Below are 19,779 nucleotides of genomic sequence, written 5' to 3'. Positions count from 1 at the left end.
TGCACTCAACACAAAGAAGTTTCTGAGAATGCTTCTGTTCAGTTTTTATGTGAAGATATTTCCTTTTCCAGCATAGGCCTCAAACGGCTCCAAATATCCACTTGCAGATTCTACAAAAAGAGTGTTTCCAAACTTCTCTATCAATTGCTAGGTTCAACTCTGTGAGTTGAATGAACTCATCACAAAGAAGTTTCTGAGAATCCTTCTCTCTAGTTTTTATGTGAAGATATTTCCTTTTCCAACATAGGCCTCAAGGTGCTCCGAATAAACACTTGCAGATTCTACAAACGTAATGTTTCAAAACTGTTCTATCAAAAGAAACGTTCAAGTCTGTGAGTTGAATGCACTCATCGCACAGAAGTTTCTGAGAATGCTTCTGTCTAGTTTTTAGGTGAAGATATTTCCTTTTCCAGCATAGGCCTCAAAACGCTCCAAATATCCTCTTGCAGATTCCACAAAAAGAGTGTTTCAAAACTGTTCTATCAAAAGGAAGGTTCAACTCTGTGAGTTGAATGAATGCATCGTGAAGAACTTTCTGAGAATGCTTCTCTGTAGTTTTTAGGTGAAGATATTCCATATCCCAGCACAGGCCTCGAAGTGCTCCAAATAACCACTTGCAGATTTTACCAAAAGAGTGTTTCAAAACTGTTCTTTCTACAGGTAAGTTCAAGTCTGTGAGTTGAATGCACTCAACACAAAGAAGTTTCTGAGAATGCTTCTACTCAGTTTTTATGTGAAGATATTTCCTTTTCCAGCATAGGCCTCAAACGGCTCCAAATATCCACTTGCAGATTCTACAAAAAGAGTGTTTCCAAACTTCTCTATCAATTGCTAGGTTCAACTCTGTGAGTTGAATGAACTCATCACAAAGAAGTTTCTGAGAATCCTTCTCTCTAGTTTTTATGTGAAGATATTTCCTTTTCCAACATAGGCCTCAAGGTGCTCCGAATAAACACTTGCAGATTCTACAAACGTAATGTTTCAAAACTGTTCTATCAAAAGAAACGTTCAAGTCTGTGAGTTGAATGCACTTATCGCACAGAAGTTTCTGAGAATGCTTCTGTCTAGTTTTTAGGTGAAGATATTTCCTTTTCCAGCATAGGCCTCAAAACGCTCCAAATATCCTCTTGCAGATTCCACAAAAAGAGTGTTTCAAAACTGTTCTATCAAAAGGAAGGTTCAACTCTGTGAGTTGAATGAATGCATCGTGAAGAAATTTCTGAGAATGCTTCTCTGTAGTTTTTAGGTGAAGATATTCCATATCCCAGCACAGGCCTCGAAGTGCTCCAAATAACCACTTGCAGATTTCACCAAAAGAGTGTTTCAAAACTGCTCTTTCTACAGGTAAGTTCAAGTCCATGAGTTGAATGCACTCAACACAAAGAAGTTTCTGAGAATGCTTCTGTTCAGTTTTTATGTGAAGATATTTCCTTTTCCAGCATAGGCCTCAAAAGGCTCCAAATATCCACTTGCAGATTCTACAAAAAGAGTGTTTCCAAACTTCTCTATCAATTGGTAGGTTCAACTCTGTGAGTTGAATGAACTCATCACAAAGAAGTTTCTGAGAATCCTTCTCTCTAGTTTTTATGTGAAGATATTTCCTTTTCCAACATAGGCCTCAAGGTGCTCCGAATAAACACTTGCAGATTCTACAAACGTAATGTTTCAAAACTCTTCTATCAAAAGAAACGTTCAAGTCTGTGAGTTGAATGCACTCATCACACAGAAGTTTCTGAGAACGCTTCTGTCTAGTTTTTAGGTGAAGATATTTCCTTTTCCAGCATAGGCCTCAAAACGCTCCAAATATCCTCTTGCAGATTCCACAGAAAGAGTGTTTCAAAACTGTTCTATCAAAAGGAAGGTTCAACTCTGTGAGTTGAATGAATGCATAGTGAAGAACTTTCTGAGAATGCTTCTCTGTAGTTTTTAGGTGAAGATATTCCATATCCCAGCACAGGCCTCGAAGTGCTCCAAATAACCACTTGCAGATTTTATCAAAAGAGTGTTTCAAAACTGCACTTTCTACAGGTAAGTTCAAGTCCGTGAGTTGAATGCACTCAACACAAAGAAGTTTCTGAGAATGCTTCTGTTCAGTTTTTATGTGAAGATATTTCCTTTTCCAGCATAGGCCTCAAAAGGCTCCAAATATCCACTTGCAGATTCTACAAAAAGAGTGTTTCCAAATTTCTCTATCAATTGCTAGGTTCAACTCTGTGAGTTGAATGAACTCATCACAAAGAAGTTTCTGAGAATCCTTCTCTCTAGTTTTTATGTGAAGATATTTCCTTTTCCAACATAGGCCTCAAGGTGCTCCGAATAAACACTTGCAGATTCTACAAACGTAATGTTTCAAAACTGTTCTATCAAAAGAAACGTTCAAGTCTGTGAGTTGAATGCACTCATCGCACAGAAGTTTCTGAGAATGCTTCTGTCTAGTTTTTAGGTGAAGATATTTCCTTTTCCAGCATAGGCCTCAAAACGCTCCAAATATCCTCTTGCAGATTCCACAAAAAGAGTGTTTCAAAACTGTTCTATCAAAAGGAAGGTTCAACTCTGTGAGTTGAATGAATGCATCGTGAAGAACTTTCTGAGAATGCTTCTCTGTAGTTTTTAGGTGAAGATATTCCATATCCCAGCACAGGCCTCGAAGTGCTCCAAATAACCACTTGCAGATTTTATCAAAAGAGTGTTTCAAAACTGCTCTTTCTACAGGTAAGTTCAAGTCTGTGAGTTGAATGCACTCAACACAAAGAAGTTTCTGAGAATGCTTCTGTTCAGTTTTTATGTGAAGATATTTCCTTTTCCAGCATAGGCCTCAAACGGCTCCAAATATCCACTTGCAGATTCTACAAAAAGAGTGTTTCCAAACTTCTCTATCAATTGGTAGGTTCAACTCTGTGAGTTGAATGAACTCATCACAAAGAAGTTTCTGAGAATCCTTCTCTCTAGTTTTTATGTGAAGATATTTCCTTTTCCAACATAGGCCTCAAGGTGCTCCGAATAAACACTTGCAGATTCTACAAACGTAATGTTTCAAAACTGTTCTATCAAAAGAAACGTTCAAGTCTGTGAGTTGAATGCACTCATCGCACAGAAGTTTCTGAGAACGCTTCTGTCTAGTTTTTAGGTGAAGATATTTCCTTTTCCAGCATAGGCCTCAAAACGCTCCAAATATCCTCTTGCAGATTCCACAAAAAGAGTGTTTCAAAACTGTTCTATCAAAAGGAAGGTTCAACTCTGTGAGTTGAATGAATGCATCGTGAAGAACTTTCTGAGAATGCTTCTCTGTAGTTTTTAGGTGAAGATATTCCATATCCCAGCACAGGCCTCGAAGTGCTCCAAATAACCACTTGCAGATTTTACCAAAACAGTGTTTCAAAACTGCTCTTTCTACAGGTAAGTTCAAGTCTGTGAGTTGAATGCACTCAACACAAAGAAGTTTCTGAGAATGCTTCTATTCAGTTTTTATGTGAAGATATTTCCTTTTCCAGCATAGGCCTCAAACGGCTCCAAATATCCACTTGCAGATTCTACAAAAAGAGTGTTTCCAAACTTCTCTATCAATTGCTAGGTTCAACTCTGTGAGTTGAATGAACTCATCACAAAGAAGTTTCTGAGAATCCTTCTCTCTAGTTTTTATATGAAGATATTTCCTTTTCCATCATAGGCCTCAAGGTGCTCCGAATAAACACTTGCAGATTCTACAAACGTAATGTTTCAAAACTGTTCTATCAAAAGAAACGTTCAAGTCTGTGAGTTGAATGCACTCATCGCACAGAAGTTTCTGAGAATGCTTCTGTCTAGTTTTTAGGTGAAGATATTTCCTTTTCCAGCATAGGCCTCAAAACGCTCCAAATATCCTCTTGCAGATTCTACAGAAAGAGTGTTTCAAAACTGTTCTATCAAAAGGAAGGTTCAACTCTGTGAGTTGAATGAATGCATCGTGAAGAACTTTCTGAGAATGCTTCTCTGTAGTTTTTAGGTGAAGATATTCCATATCCCAGCACAGGCCTCGAAGTGCTCCAAATAACCACTTGCAGATTTTACGAAAAGAGTGTTTCAAAACTGCTCTTTCTATAGGTAAGTTCAAGTCTGTGAGTTGAATGCACTCAACACAAAGAAGTTTCTGAGAATGCTTCTGTTCAGTTTTTATGTGAAGATATTTCCTTTTCCAGCATAGGCCTCAAACGGCTCCAAATATCCACTTGCAGATTCTACAAAAAGAGTGTTTCCAAACTTCTCTATCAATTGGTAGGTTCAACTCTGTGAGTTGAATGAACTCATCACAAAGAAGTTTCTGAGAATCCTTCTCTCTAGTTTTTATGTGAAGATATTTCCTTTTCCAACATAGGCCTCAAGGTGCTCCGAATAAACACTTGCAGATTCTACAAACGTAATGTTTCAAAACTGTTCTATCAAAAGAAACGTTCAAGTCTGTGAGTTGAATGCACTCATCGCACAGAAGTTTCTGAGAATGCTTCTGTCTAGTTTTTAGGTGAAGATATTTCCTTTTCCAGCATAGGCCTCAAAACGCTCCAAATATCCTCTTGCAGATTCCACAAAAAGAGTGTTTCAAAACTGTTCTATCAAAAGGAAGGTTCAACTCTGTGAGTTGAATGAATGCATCGTGAAGAAATTTCTGAGAATGCTTCTCTGTAGTTTTTAGGTGAAGATATTCCATATCCCAGCACAGGCCTCGAAGTGCTCCATATAACCACTTGCAGATTTCACCAAAAGAGTGTTTCAAAACTGCTCTTTCTACAGGTAAGTTCAAGTCCGTGAGTTGAATGCACTCAACACAAAGAAGTTTCTGAGAATGCTTCTGTTCAGTTTTTATGTGAAGATATTTCCTTTTCCAGCATAGGCCTCAAAAGGCTCCAAATATCCACTTGCAGATTCTACAAAAAGAGTGTTTCCAAACTTCTCTATCAATTGGTAGGTTCAACTCTGTGAGTTGAATGAACTCATCACAAAGAAGTTTCTGAGAATCCTTCTCTCTAGTTTTTATGTGAAGATATTTCCTTTTCCAACATAGGCCTCAAGGTGCTCCGAGTAAACACTTGCAGATTCTACAAACGTAATGTTTCAAAACTCTTCTATCAAAAGAAACGTTCAAGTCTGTGAGTTGAATGCACTCATCGCACAGAAGTTTCTGAGAATGCTTCTGTCTAGTTTTTAGGTGAAGATATTTCCTTTTCCAGCATAGGCCTCAAAACGCTCCAAATATCCTCTTGCAGATTCCACAGAAAGAGTGTTTCAAAACTGTTCTATCAAAAGGAAGGTTCAACTCTGTGAGTTGAATGAATGCATAGTGAAGAACTTTCTGAGAATGCTTCTCTGTAGTTTTTAGGTGAAGATATTCCATATCCCAGCACAGGCCTCGAAGTGCTCCAAATAACCACTTGCAGATTTTATCAAAAGAGTGTTTCAAAACTGCTCTTTCTACAGGTAAGTTCAAGTCCGTGAGTTGAATGCACTCAACACAAAGAAGTTTCTGAGAATGCTTCTGTTCAGTTTTTATGTGAAGATATTTCCTTTTCCAGCATAGGCCTCAAAAGGCTCCAAATATCCACTTGCAGATTCTACAAAAAGAGTGTTTCCAAACTTCTCTATCAATTGCTAGGTTCAACTCTGTGAGTTGAATGAACTCATCACAAAGAAGTTTCTGAGAATCCTTCTCTCTAGTTTTTATGTGAAGATATTTCCTTTTCCAACATAGGCCTCAAGGTGCTCCGAGTAAACACTTGCAGATTCTACAAACGTAATGTTTCAAAACTCTTCTATCAAAAGAAACGTTCAAGTCTGTGAGTTGAATGCACTCATCGCACAGAAGTTTCTGAGAATGCTTCTGTCTAGTTTTTAGGTGAAGATATTTCCTTTTCCAGCATAGGCCTCCAAACGCTCCAAATATCCTCTTGCAGATTCCACAGAAAGAGTGTTTCAAAACTGTTCTATCAAAAGGAAAGTTCAACTCTGTGAGTTGAATGAATGCATCGTGAATAACTTTCTGAGAATGCTTCTCTGTAGTTTTTAGGTGAAGATATTCCATATCCCAGCACAGGCCTCGAAGTGCTCCAAATAACCACATGCAGATTTTACCAAAAGAGTGTTTCAAAACTGCTCTTTCTACAGGTAAGTTCAAGTCCGTGAGTTGAATGCACTCAACACAAAGAAGTTTCTGAGAATGCTTCTGTTCAGTTTTTATGTGAAGATATTTCCTTTTCCAGCATAGGCCTCAAACGGCTCCAAATATCCACTTGCAGATTCTACAAAAAGAGTGTTTCCAAACTTCTCTATCAATTGGTAGGTTCAACTCTGTGAGTTGAATGAACTCATCACAAAGAAGTTTCTGAGAATCCTTCTCTCTAGTTTTTATGTGAAGATATTTCCTTTTCCAACATAGGCCTCAAGGTGCTCCGAATAAACACTTGCAGATTCTACAAACGTAATGTTTCAAAACTGTTCTATCAAAAGAAACGTTCAAGTCTGTGAGTTGAATGCACTCATCGCACAGAAGTTTCTGAGAATGCTTCTGTCTAGTTTTTAGGTGAAGATATTTCCTTTTCCAGCATAGGCCTCAAAACGCTCCAAATATACTCTTGCAGATTCCACAAAAAGAGTGTTTCAAAACTGTTCTATCAAAAGGAAGGTTCAACTCTGTGAGTTGAATGAATGCATCGTGAAGAACTTTCTGAGAATGCTTCTCTGTAGTTTTTAGGTGAAGATATTCCATATCCCAGCACAGGCCTCGAAGTGCTCCAAATAACCACTTGCAGATTTTACCAAAACAGTGTTTCAAAACTGCTCTTTCTACAGGTAAGTTCAAGTCTGTGAGTTGAATGCACTCAACACAAAGAAGTTTCTGAGAATGCTTCTGTTCAGTTTTTATGTGAAGATATTTCCTTTTCCAGCATAGGCCTCAAACGGCTCCAAATATCCACTTGCAGATTCTACAAAAAGAGTGTTTCCAAACTTCTCTATCAATTGGTAGGTTCAACTCTGTGAGTTGAATGAACTCATCACAAAGAAGTTTCTGAGAATCCTTCTCTCTAGTTTTTATGTGAAGATATTTCCTTTTCCAACATAGGCCTCAAGGTGCTCCGAATAAACACTTGCAGATTCTACAAACGTAATGTTTCAAAACTGTTCTATCAAAAGAAACGTTCAAGTCTGTGAGTTGAATGCACTCATCGCACAGAAGTTTCTGAGAATGCTTCTGTCTAGTTTTTAGGTGAAGATATTTCCTTTTCCAGCATAGGCCTCAAAACGCTCCAAATATCCTCTTGCAGATTCCACAAAAAGAGTGTTTCAAAACTGTTCTATCAAAAGGAAGGTTCAACTCTGTGAGTTGAATGAATGCATCGTGAAGAACTTTCTGAGAATGCTTCTCTGTAGTTTTTAGGTGAAGATATTCCGTATCCCAGCACAGGCCTCGAAGTGCTCCAAATAACCACTTGCAGATTTTACCAAAAGAGTGTTTCAAAACTGCTCTTTCTACAGGTAAGTTCAAGTCCGTGAGTTGAATGCACTCAACACAAAGAAGTTTCTGAGAATGCTTCTGTTCAGTTTTTATGTGAAGATATTTCCTTTTCCAGCATAGGCCTCAAACGGCTCCAAATATCCACTTGCAGATTCTACAAAAAGAGTGTTTCCAAACTTCTCTATCAATTGCTAGGTTCAACTCTGTGAGTTGAATGAACTCATCACAAAGAAGTTTCTGAGAATCCTTCTCTCTAGTTTTTATGTGAAGATATTTCCTTTTCCAACATAGGCCTCAAGGTGCTCCGAGTAAACACTTGCAGATTCTACAAACGTAATGTTTCAAAACTCTTCTATCAAAAGAAACGTTCAAGTCTGTGAGTTGAATGCACTCATCGCACAGAAGTTTCTGAGAATGCTTCTGTCTAGTTTTTAGGTGAAGATATTTCCTTTTCCAGCATAGGCCTCAAAACGCTCCAAATATCCTCTTGCAGATTCCACAGAAAGAGTGTTTCAAAACTGTTCTATCAAAAGGAAGGTTCAACTCTGTGAGTTGAATGAATGCATCGTGAAGAACTTTCTGAGAATGCTTCTCTGTAGTTTTTAGGTGAAGATATTCCATATCCCAGCACAGGCCTCGAAGTGCTCCAAATAACCACTTGCAGATTTTACCAAAAGAGTGTTTCAAAACTGCTCTTTCTACAGGTAAGTTCAAGTCCGTGAGTTGAATGCACTCAACACAAAGAAGTTTCTGAGAATGCTTCTGTTCAGTTTTTATGTGAAGATATTTCCTTTTCCAGCATAGGCCTCAAACGGCTCCAAATATCCACTTGCAGATTCTACAAAAAGAGTGTTTCCAAACTTCTCTATCAATTGGTAGGTTCAACTCTGTGAGTTGAATGAACTCATCACAAAGAAGTTTCTGAGAATCCTTCTCTCTAGTTTTTATGTGAAGATATTTCCTTTTCCAACATAGGCCTCAAGGTGCTCCGAATAAACACTTGCAGATTCTACAAACGTAATGTTTCAAAACTGTTCTATCAAAAGAAACGTTCAAGTCTGTGAGTTGAATGCACTCATCGCACAGAAGTTTCTGAGAATGCTTCTGTCTAGTTTTTAGGTGAAGATATTTCCTTTTCCAGCATAGGCCTCAAAACGCTCCAAATATACTCTTGCAGATTCCACAAAAAGAGTGTTTCAAAACTGTTCTATCAAAAGGAAGGTTCAACTCTGTGAGTTGAATGAATGCATCGTGAAGAACTTTCTGAGAATGCTTCTCTGTAGTTTTTAGGTGAAGATATTCCATATCCCAGCACAGGCCTCGAAGGGCTCCAAATAACCACTTGCAGATTTTACCAAAACAGTGTTTCAAAACTGCTCTTTCTACAGGTAAGTTCAAGTCTGTGAGTTGAATGCACTCAACACAAAGAAGTTTCTGAGAATGCTTCTGTTCAGTTTTTATGTGAAGATATTTCCTTTTCCAGCATAGGCCTCAAACGGCTCCAAATATCCACTTGCAGATTCTACAAAAAGAGTGTTTCCAAACTTCTCTATCAATTGGTAGGTTCAACTCTGTGAGTTGAATGAACTCATCACAAAGAAGTTTCTGAGAATCCTTCTCTCTAGTTTTTATGTGAAGATATTTCCTTTTCCAACATAGGCCTCAAGGTGCTCCGAATAAACACTTGCAGATTCTACAAACGTAATGTTTCAAAACTGTTCTATCAAAAGAAACGTTCAAGTCTGTGAGTTGAATGCACTCATCGCACAGAAGTTTCTGAGAATGCTTCTGTCTAGTTTTTAGGTGAAGATATTTCCTTTTCCAGCATAGGCCTCAAAACGCTCCAAATATACTCTTGCAGATTCCACAAAAAGAGTGTTTCAAAACTGTTCTATCAAAAGGAAGGTTCAACTCTGTGAGTTGAATGAATGCATCGTGAAGAACTTTCTGAGAATGCTTCTCTGTAGTTTTTAGGTGAAGATATTCCATATCCCAGCACAGGCCTCGAAGTGCTCCAAATAACCACTTGCAGATTTTACCAAAACAGTGTTTCAAAACTGCTCTTTCTACAGGTAAGTTCAAGTCTGTGAGTTGAATGCACTCAACACAAAGAAGTTTCTGAGAATGCTTCTGTTCAGTTTTTATGTGAAGATATTTCCTTTTCCAGCATAGGCCTCAAACGGCTCCAAATATCCACTTGCAGATTCTACAAAAAGAGTGTTTCCAAACTTCTCTATCAATTGGTAGGTTCAACTCTGTGAGTTGAATGAACTCATCACAAAGAAGTTTCTGAGAATCCTTCTCTCTAGTTTTTATGTGAAGATATTTCCTTTTCCAACATAGGCCTCAAGGTGCTCCGAATAAACACTTGCAGATTCTACAAACGTAATGTTTCAAAACTGTTCTATCAAAAGAAACGTTCAAGTCTGTGAGTTGAATGCACTCATCGCACAGAAGTTTCTGAGAATGCTTCTGTCTAGTTTTTAGGTGAAGATATTTCCTTTTCCAGCATAGGCCTCAAAACGCTCCAAATATCCTCTTGCAGATTCCACAAAAAGAGTGTTTCAAAACTGTTCTATCAAAAGGAAGGTTCAACTCTGTGAGTTGAATGAATGCATCGTGAAGAACTTTCTGAGAATGCTTCTCTGTAGTTTTTAGGTGAAGATATTCCGTATCCCAGCACAGGCCTCGAAGTGCTCCAAATAACCACTTGCAGATTTTACCAAAAGAGTGTTTCAAAACTGCTCTTTCTACAGGTAAGTTCAAGTCCGTGAGTTGAATGCACTCAACACAAAGAAGTTTCTGAGAATGCTTCTGTTCAGTTTTTATGTGAAGATATTTCCTTTTCCAGCATAGGCCTCAAACGGCTCCAAATATCCACTTGCAGATTCTACAAAAAGAGTGTTTCCAAACTTCTCTATCAATTGCTAGGTTCAACTCTGTGAGTTGAATGAACTCATCACAAAGAAGTTTCTGAGAATCCTTCTCTCTAGTTTTTATGTGAAGATATTTCCTTTTCCAACATAGGCCTCAAGGTGCTCCGAGTAAACACTTGCAGATTCTACAAACGTAATGTTTCAAAACTCTTCTATCAAAAGAAACGTTCAAGTCTGTGAGTTGAATGCACTCATCGCACAGAAGTTTCTGAGAATGCTTCTGTCTAGTTTTTAGGTGAAGATATTTCCTTTTCCAGCATAGGCCTCAAAACGCTCCAAATATCCTCTTGCAGATTCCACAGAAAGAGTGTTTCAAAACTGTTCTATCAAAAGGAAGGTTCAACTCTGTGAGTTGAATGAATGCATCGTGAAGAACTTTCTGAGAATGCTTCTCTGTAGTTTTTAGGTGAAGATATTCCATATCCCAGCACAGGCCTCGAAGTGCTCCAAATAACCACTTGCAGATTTTACCAAAAGAGTGTTTCAAAACTGCTCTTTCTACAGGTAAGTTCAAGTCCGTGAGTTGAATGCACTCAACACAAAGAAGTTTCTGAGAATGCTTCTGTTCAGTTTTTATGTGAAGATATTTCCTTTTCCAGCATAGGCCTCAAACGGCTCCAAATATCCACTTGCAGATTCTACAAAAAGAGTGTTTCCAAACTTCTCTATCAATTGGTAGGTTCAACTCTGTGAGTTGAATGAACTCATCACAAAGAAGTTTCTGAGAATCCTTCTCTCTAGTTTTTATGTGAAGATATTTCCTTTTCCAACATAGGCCTCAAGGTGCTCCGAATAAACACTTGCAGATTCTACAAACGTAATGTTTCAAAACTGTTCTATCAAAAGAAACGTTCAAGTCTGTGAGTTGAATGCACTCATCGCACAGAAGTTTCTGAGAATGCTTCTGTCTAGTTTTTAGGTGAAGATATTTCCTTTTCCAGCATAGGCCTCAAAACGCTCCAAATATACTCTTGCAGATTCCACAAAAAGAGTGTTTCAAAACTGTTCTATCAAAAGGAAGGTTCAACTCTGTGAGTTGAATGAATGCATCGTGAAGAACTTTCTGAGAATGCTTCTCTGTAGTTTTTAGGTGAAGATATTCCATATCCCAGCACAGGCCTCGAAGTGCTCCAAATAACCACTTGCAGATTTTACCAAAACAGTGTTTCAAAACTGCTCTTTCTACAGGTAAGTTCAAGTCTGTGAGTTGAATGCACTCAACACAAAGAAGTTTCTGAGAATGCTTCTGTTCAGTTTTTATGTGAAGATATTTCCTTTTCCAGCATAGGCCTCAAACGGCTCCAAATATCCACTTGCAGATTCTACAAAAAGAGTGTTTCCAAACTTCTCTATCAATTGGTAGGTTCAACTCTGTGAGTTGAATGAACTCATCACAAAGAAGTTTCTGAGAATCCTTCTCTCTAGTTTTTATGTGAAGATATTTCCTTTTCCAACATAGGCCTCAAGGTGCTCCGAATAAACACTTGCAGATTCTACAAACGTAATGTTTCAAAACTGTTCTATCAAAAGAAACGTTCAAGTCTGTGAGTTGAATGCACTCATCGCACAGAAGTTTCTGAGAATGCTTCTGTCTAGTTTTTAGGTGAAGATATTTCCTTTTCCAGCATAGGCCTCAAAACGCTCCAAATATCCTCTTGCAGATTCCACAAAAAGAGTGTTTCAAAACTGTTCTATCAAAAGGAAGGTTCAACTCTGTGAGTTGAATGAATGCATCGTGAAGAACTTTCTGAGAATGCTTCTCTGTAGTTTTTAGGTGAAGATATTCCATTTCCCAGCACAGGCCTCGAAGTGCTCCAAATAACCACTTGCAGATTTTAACAAAAGAGTGTTTCAAAACTGCTCTTTCTACAGGTAAGTTCAAGTTTGTGAGTTGAATGCACTCAACACAAAGAAGTTTCTGAGAATGCTTCTGTTCAGTTTTTATGTGAAGATATTTCCTTTTCCAGCATAGGCCTCAAACGGCTCCAAATATCCACTTGCAGATTCTACAAAAAGAGTGTTTCCAAACTTCTCTATCAATTGGTAGGTTCAACTCTGTGAGTTGAATGAACTCATCACAAAGAAGTTTCTGAGAATCCTTCTCTCTAGTTTTTATGTGAAGATATTTCCTTTTCCAACATAGGCCTCAAGGTGCTCCGAATAAACACTTGCAGATTCTACAAACGTAATGTTTCAAAACTGTTCTATCAAAAGAAACGTTCAAGTCTGTGAGTTGAATGCACTCATCGCACAGAAGTTTCTGAGAATGCTTCTGTCTAGTTTTTAGGTGAAGATATTTCCTTTTCCAGCATAGGCCTCAAAACGCTCCAAATATACTCTTGCAGATTCCACAAAAAGAGTGTTTCAAAACTGTTCTATCAAAAGGAAGGTTCAACTCTGTGAGTTGAATGAATGCATCGTGAAGAACTTTCTGAGAATGCTTCTCTGTAGTTTTTAGGTGAAGATATTCCATATCCCAGCACAGGCCTCGAAGTGCTCCAAATAACCACTTGCAGATTTTACCAAAACAGTGTTTCAAAACTGCTCTTTCTACAGGTAAGTTCAAGTCTGTGAGTTGAATGCACTCAACACAAAGAAGTTTCTGAGAATGCTTCTGTTCAGTTTTTATGTGAAGATATTTCCTTTTCCAGCATAGGCCTCAAACGGCTCCAAATATCCACTTGCAGATTCTACAAAAAGAGTGTTTCCAAACTTCTCTATCAATTGGTAGGTTCAACTCTGTGAGTTGAATGAACTCATCACAAAGAAGTTTCTGAGAATCCTTCTCTCTAGTTTTTATGTGAAGATATTTCCTTTTCCAACATAGGCCTCAAGGTGCTCCGAATAAACACTTGCAGATTCTACAAACGTAATGTTTCAAAACTGTTCTATCAAAAGAAACGTTCAAGTCTGTGAGTTGAATGCACTCATCGCACAGAAGTTTCTGAGAATGCTTCTGTCTAGTTTTTAGGTGAAGATATTTCCTTTTCCAGCATAGGCCTCAAAACGCTCCAAATATCCTCTTGCAGATTCCACAAAAAGAGTGTTTCAAAACTGTTCTATCAAAAGGAAGGTTCAACTCTGTGAGTTGAATGAATGCATCGTGAAGAACTTTCTGAGAATGCTTCTCTGTAGTTTTTAGGTGAAGATATTCCATATCCCAGCACAGGCCTCGAAGTGCTCCAAATAACCACTTGCAGATTTTAACAAAAGAGTGTTTCAAAACTGCTCTTTCTACAGGTAAGTTCAAGTCCATGAGTTGAATGCACTCAACACAAAGAAGTTTCTGAGAATGCTTCTGTTCAGTTTTTATGTGAAGATATTTCCTTTTCCAGCATAGGCCTCAAACGGCTCCAAATATCCACTTGCAGATTCTACAAAAAGAGTGTTTCCAAACTTCTCTATCAATTGGTAGGTTCAACTCTGTGAGTTGAATGAACTCATCACAAAGAAGTTTCTGAGAATCCTTCTCTCTAGTTTTTATGTGAAGATATTTCCTTTTCCAACATAGGCCTCAAGGTGCTCCAAATAAACACTTGCAGATTCTACAAACGTAATGTTTCAAAACTGTTCTATCAAAAGAAACGTTCAAGTCTGTGAGTTGAATGCACTCATCGCACAGAAGTTTCTGAGAATGCTTCTGTCTAGTTTTTAGGTGAAGATATTTCCTTTTCCAGCATAGGCCTCAAAACGCTCCAAATATCCTCTTGCAGATTCCACAAAAAGAGTGTTTCAAAACTGTTCTATCAAAAGGAAGGTTCAACTCTGTGAGTTGAATGAATGCATCGTGAAGAACTTTCTGAGAATGCTTCTCTGTAGTTTTTAGGTGAAGATATTCCATATCCCAGCACAGGCCTCGAAGTGCTCCAAATAACCACTTGCAGATTTTACCAAAAGAGTGTTTCAAAACTGCTCTTTCTACAGGTAAGTTCAAGTCCGTGAGTTGAATGCACTCAACACAAAGAAGTTTCTGAGAATGCTTCTGTTCAGTTTTTATGTGAAGATATTTCCTTTTCCAGCATAGGCCTCAAACGGCTCCAAATATCCACTTGCAGATTCTACAAAAAGAGTGTTTCCAAACCTCTATCAATTGGTAGGTTCAACTCTGGGAGTTGAATGAACTCATCACAAAGAAGTTTCTGAGAATCCTTCTCTCTAGTTTTTATGTGAAGATATTTCCTTTTCCAACATAGGCCTCAAGGTGCTCCGAATAAACACTTGCAGATTCTACAAACGTAATGTTTCAAAACTGTTCTATCAAAAGAAACGTTCAAGTCTGTGAGTTGAATGCAGGCATCGCACAGAAGTTTCTGAGAATGCTTCTGTCTAGTTTTTAGGTGAAGATATTTCCTTTTCCAGCATAGGCCTCAAAACGCTCCAAATATCCTCTTGCAGATTCTACAAAAAGAGTGTTTCAAAACTGTTCTATCAAAAGGAAGGTTCAACTCTGTGAGTTGAATGAATGCATCGTGAAGAACTTTCTGAGAATGCTTCTCTGTAGTTTTTAGGTGAAGATATTCTATATCCCAGCACAGGCCTCGAAGTGCTCCAAATAACCACTTGCAGATTTTACCAAAAGAGTGTTTCAAAACTGCTCTTTCTACAGGTAAGTTCAAGTCTGTGAGTTGAATGCACTCAACACAAAGAAGTTTCTGAGAATGCTTCTGTTCAGTTTTTATGTGAAGATATTTCCTTTTCCAGCATAGGCCTCAAAACGCTCCAAATATCCTCTTGCAGATTCCACAAAAAGAGTGTTTCAAAACTGTTCTATCAAAAGGAAGGTTCAACTCTGTGAGTTGAATGAATGCATGGTGAAGAACTTTCTGAGAATGCTTCTCTGTAGTTTTTAGGTGAAGATATTCCGTATCCCAGCACAGGCCTCGAAGTGCTCCAAATAACCACTTGCAGATTTTACCAAAAGAGTGTTTCAAAACTGCTCTTTCTACAGGTAAGTTCAAGTCCGTGAGTTGAATGCACTCAACACAAAGAAGTTTCTGAGAATGCTTCTGTTCAGTTTTTATGTGAAGATATTTCCTTTTCCAGCATAGGCCTCAAAAGGCTCCAAATATCCACTTGCAGATTCTACAAAAAGAGTGTTTCCAAACTTCTCTATCAATTGCTAGGTTCAACTCTGTGAGTTGAATGAACTCATCACAAAGAAGTTTCTGAGAATCCTTCTCTCTAGTTTTTATGTGAAGATATTTCCTTTTCCAACATAGGCCTCAAGGTGCTCCGAATAAACACTTGCAGATTCTACAAACGTAATGTTTCAAAACTGTTCTATCAAAAGAAACGTTCAAGTCTGTGAGTTGAATGCACTCATCGCACAGAAGTTTCTGAGAATGCTTCTGTCTAGTTTTTAGGTGAAGATATTTCCTTTTCCAGCATAGGCCTCAAAACGCTCCAAATATCCTCTTGGAGATTCCACAGAAAGAGTGTTTCAAAACTGTTCTATCAAAAGGAAGGTTCAACTCTGTGAGTTGAATGAATGCATCGTGAAGAACTTTCTGAGAATGCTTCTCTGTAGTTTTTAGGTGAAGATATTCCATATCCCAGCACAGGCTTCGAAGTGCTGCAAATAACCACTTGCAGATTTTACCAAAAGAGTGTTTCAAAACTGCTCTTTCTACAGGTAAGTTCAAGTCCGTGAGTTGAATGCACTCAACACAAAGAAGTTTCTGAGAATGCTTCTGTTCAGTTTTTATGTGAAGATATTTCCTTTTCCAGCATAGGCCTCAAAAGGCTCCAAATATCCACTTGCAGATTCTACAAAAAGAGTGTTTCCAAACTTCTCTATCAATTGCTAGGTTCAACTCTGTGAGTTGAATGAACTCATCACAAAGAAGTTTCTGAGAATCCTTCTCTCTAGTTTTTATGTGAAGATATTTCCTTTTCCAACATAGGCCTCAAGGTGCTCCGAATAAACACTTGCAGATTCTACAAACGTAATGTTTCAAAACTGTTCTATCAAAAGAAACGTTCAAGTCTGTGAGTTGAATGCACTCATCGCACAGAAGTTTCTGAGAATGCTTCTGTCTAGTTTTTAGGTGAAGATATTTCCTTTTCCAGCATAGGCCTCAAAACGCTCCAAATATCCTCTTGCAGATTCCACAGAAAGAGTGTTTCAAAACTGTTCTATCAAAAGGAAGGTTCAACTCTGTGAGTTGAATGAATGCATCGTGAAGAACTTTCTGAGAATGCTTCTCTGTAGTTTTTAGGTGAAGATATTCCATATCCCAGCACAGGCCTCGAAGTGCTCCAAATAACCACTTGCAGATTTTACCAAAAGAGTGTTTCAAAACTGCTCTTTCTACAGGTAAGTTCAAGTCTGTGAGTTGAATGCACTCAACACAAAGAAGTTTCTGACAATGCTTCTGTTCAGTTTTTATGTGAAGATATTTCCTTTTCCAGCATAGGCCTCAAACGGCTCCAAATATCCACTTGCAGATTCTACAAAAAGAGTGTTTCCAAACTTCTCTATCAATTGGTAGGTTCAACTCTGTGAGTTGAATGAACTCATCACAAAGAAGTTTCTGAGAATCCTTCTCTCTAGTTTTTATGTGAAGATATTTCCTTTTCCAACATAGGCCTCAAGGTGCTCCGAATAAACACTTGCAGATTCTACAAACGTAATGTTTCAAAACTGTTCTATCAAAAGAAACGTTCAAGTCTGTGAGTTGAATGCACTCATCGCACAGAAGTTTCTGAGAATGCTTCTGTCTAGTTTTTAGGTGAAGATATTTCCTTTTCCAGCATAGGCCTCAAAACGCTCCAAATATCCTCTTGGAGATTCTACAGAAAGAGTGTTTCAAAACTGTTCTATCAAAAGGAAGGTTCAACTCTGTGAGTTGAATGAATGCATCATGAAGAACTTTCTGAGAATGCTTCTCTGTAGTTTTTAGGTGAAGATATTCCATATCCCAGCACAGGCCTCGAAGTGCTCCAAATAACCACTTGCAGATTTTACCAAAAGAGTGTTTCAAAACTGCTCTTTCTATAGGTAAGTTCAAGTCCGTGAGTTGAATGCACTCAACACAAAGAAGTTTCTGAGAATGCTTCTGTTCAGTTTTTATGTGAAGATATTTCCTTTTCCAGCATAGGCCTCAAACGGCTCCAAATATCCACTTGCAGATTCTACAAAAAGAGTGTTTCCAAACTTCTCTATCAATTGGTAGGTTCAACTCTGTGAGTTGAATGAACTCATCACAAAGAAGTTTCTGAGAATCCTTCTCTCTAGTTTTTATGTGAAGATATTTCCTTTTCCAACATAGGCCTCAAGGTGCTCCGAATAAACACTTGCAGATTCTACAAACGTAATGTTTCAAAACTGTTCTATCAAAAGAAACGTTCAAGTCTGTGAGTTGAATGCACTCATCGCACAGAAGTTTCTGAGAATGCTTCTGTCTAGCTTTTAGGTGAAGATATTTCCTTTTCCAGCATAGGCCTCAAAACGCTCCAAATATCCTCTTGGAGATTCTACAGAAAGAGTGTTTCAAAACTGTTCTATCAAAAGGAAGGTTCAACTCTGTGAGTTGAATGAATGCATCGTGAAGAACTTTCTGAGAATGCTTCTCTGTAGTTTTTAGGTGAAGATATTCCATATCCCAGCACAGGCCTCGAAGTGCTCCAAATAACCACTTGCAGATTTTACCAAAAGAGTGTTTCAAAACTGCTCTTTCTATAGGTAAGTTCAAGTCTGTGAGTTGAATGCACTCAACACAAAGAAGTTTCTGAGAATGCTTCTGTTCAGTTTTTATGTGAAGATATTTCCTTTTCCAGCATAGGCCTCAAACGGCTCCAAATATCCACTTGCAGATTCTACAAAAAGAGTGTTTCCAAACTTCTCTATCAATTGGTAGGTTCAACTCTGTGAGTTGAATGAACTCATCACAAAGAAGTTTCTGAGAATCCTTCTCTCTAGTTTTTATGTGAAGATATTTCCTTTTCCAACATAGGCCTCAAGGTGCTCCGAATAAACACTTGCAGATTCTACAAACGTAATGTTTCAAAACTGTTCTATCAAAAGAAACGTTCAAGTCTGTGAGTTGAATGCACTCATCGCACAGAAGTTTCTGAGAATGCTTCTGTCTAGTTTTTAGGTGAAGATATTTCCTTTTCCAGCATAGGCCTCAAAACGCTCCAAATATCCTCTTGCAGATTCCACAAAAAGAGTGTTTCAAAACTGTTCTATCAAAAGGAAGGTTCAACTCTGTGAGTTGAATGAATGCATCGTGAAGAACTTTCTGAGAATGCTTCTCTGTAGTTTTTAGGTGAAGATATTCCATATCCCAGCACAGGCCTCGAAGTGCTCCAAATAACCACTTGCAGATTTTAACAAAAGAGTGTTTCAAAACTGCTCTTTCTACAGGTAAGTTCAAGTCCGTGAGTTGAATGCACTCAACACAAAGAAGTTTCTGAGAATGCTTCTGTTCAGTTTTTATGTGAAGATATTTCCTTTTCCAGCTTAGGCCTCAAACGGCTCCAAATATCCACTTGCAGATTCTACAAAAAGAGTGTTTCCAAACTTCTCTATCAATTGGTAGGTTCAACTCTGTGAGTTGAATGAACTCATCACAAAGAAGTTTCTGAGAATCCTTCTCTCTAGTTTTTATGTGAAGATATTTCCTTTTCCATCATAGGCCTCAAGGTGCTCCAAATAAACACTTGCAGATACTACAAACGTAATGTTTCAAAACTGTTCTATCAAAAGAAACGTTCAAGTCTGTGAGTTGAATGCACTCATCGCACAGAAGTTTCTGAGAATGCTTCTGTCTAGTTTTTAGGTGAAGATATTTCCTTTTCCAGCATAGGCCTCAAAACGCTCCAAATATCCTCTTGCAGATTCCACAAAAAGAGTGTTTCAAAACTGTTCTATCAAAAGGAAGGTTCAACTCTGTGAGTTGAATGAATGCATCGTGAAGAACTTTCTGAGAATGCTTCTCTGTAGTTTTTAGGTGAAGATATTCCATATCCCAGCACAGGCCTCGAAGTGCTCCAAATAACCACTTGCAGATTTTACCAAAAGAGTGTTTCAAAACTGCTCTTTCTACAGGTAAGTTCAAGTCCGTGAGTTGAATGCACTCAACACAAAGAAGTTTCTGAGAATGCTTCTGTTCAGTTTTTATGTGAAGATATTTCCTTTTCCAGCATAGGCCTCAAACGGCTCCAAATATCCACTTGCAGATTCTACAAAAAGAGTGTTTCCAAACTTCTCTATCAATTGGTAGGTTCAACTCTGGGAGTTGAATGAACTCATCACAAAGAAGTTTCTGAGAATCCTTCTCTCTAGTTTTTATGTGAAGATATTTCCTTTTCCAACATAGGCCTCAAGGTGCTCCGAATAAACACTTGCAGATTCTACAA

The sequence above is a fragment of the Pongo pygmaeus genome, chromosome 11 (assembly GCF_028885625.2).
Source record: "Pongo pygmaeus isolate AG05252 chromosome 11, NHGRI_mPonPyg2-v2.0_pri, whole genome shotgun sequence".
NCBI classification, from domain to species: domain Eukaryota; kingdom Metazoa; phylum Chordata; class Mammalia; order Primates; family Hominidae; genus Pongo; species Pongo pygmaeus.
The sequence above is the reverse complement of the archived record's forward strand: the minus strand, read 5'-3'. Positions refer to the sequence as shown.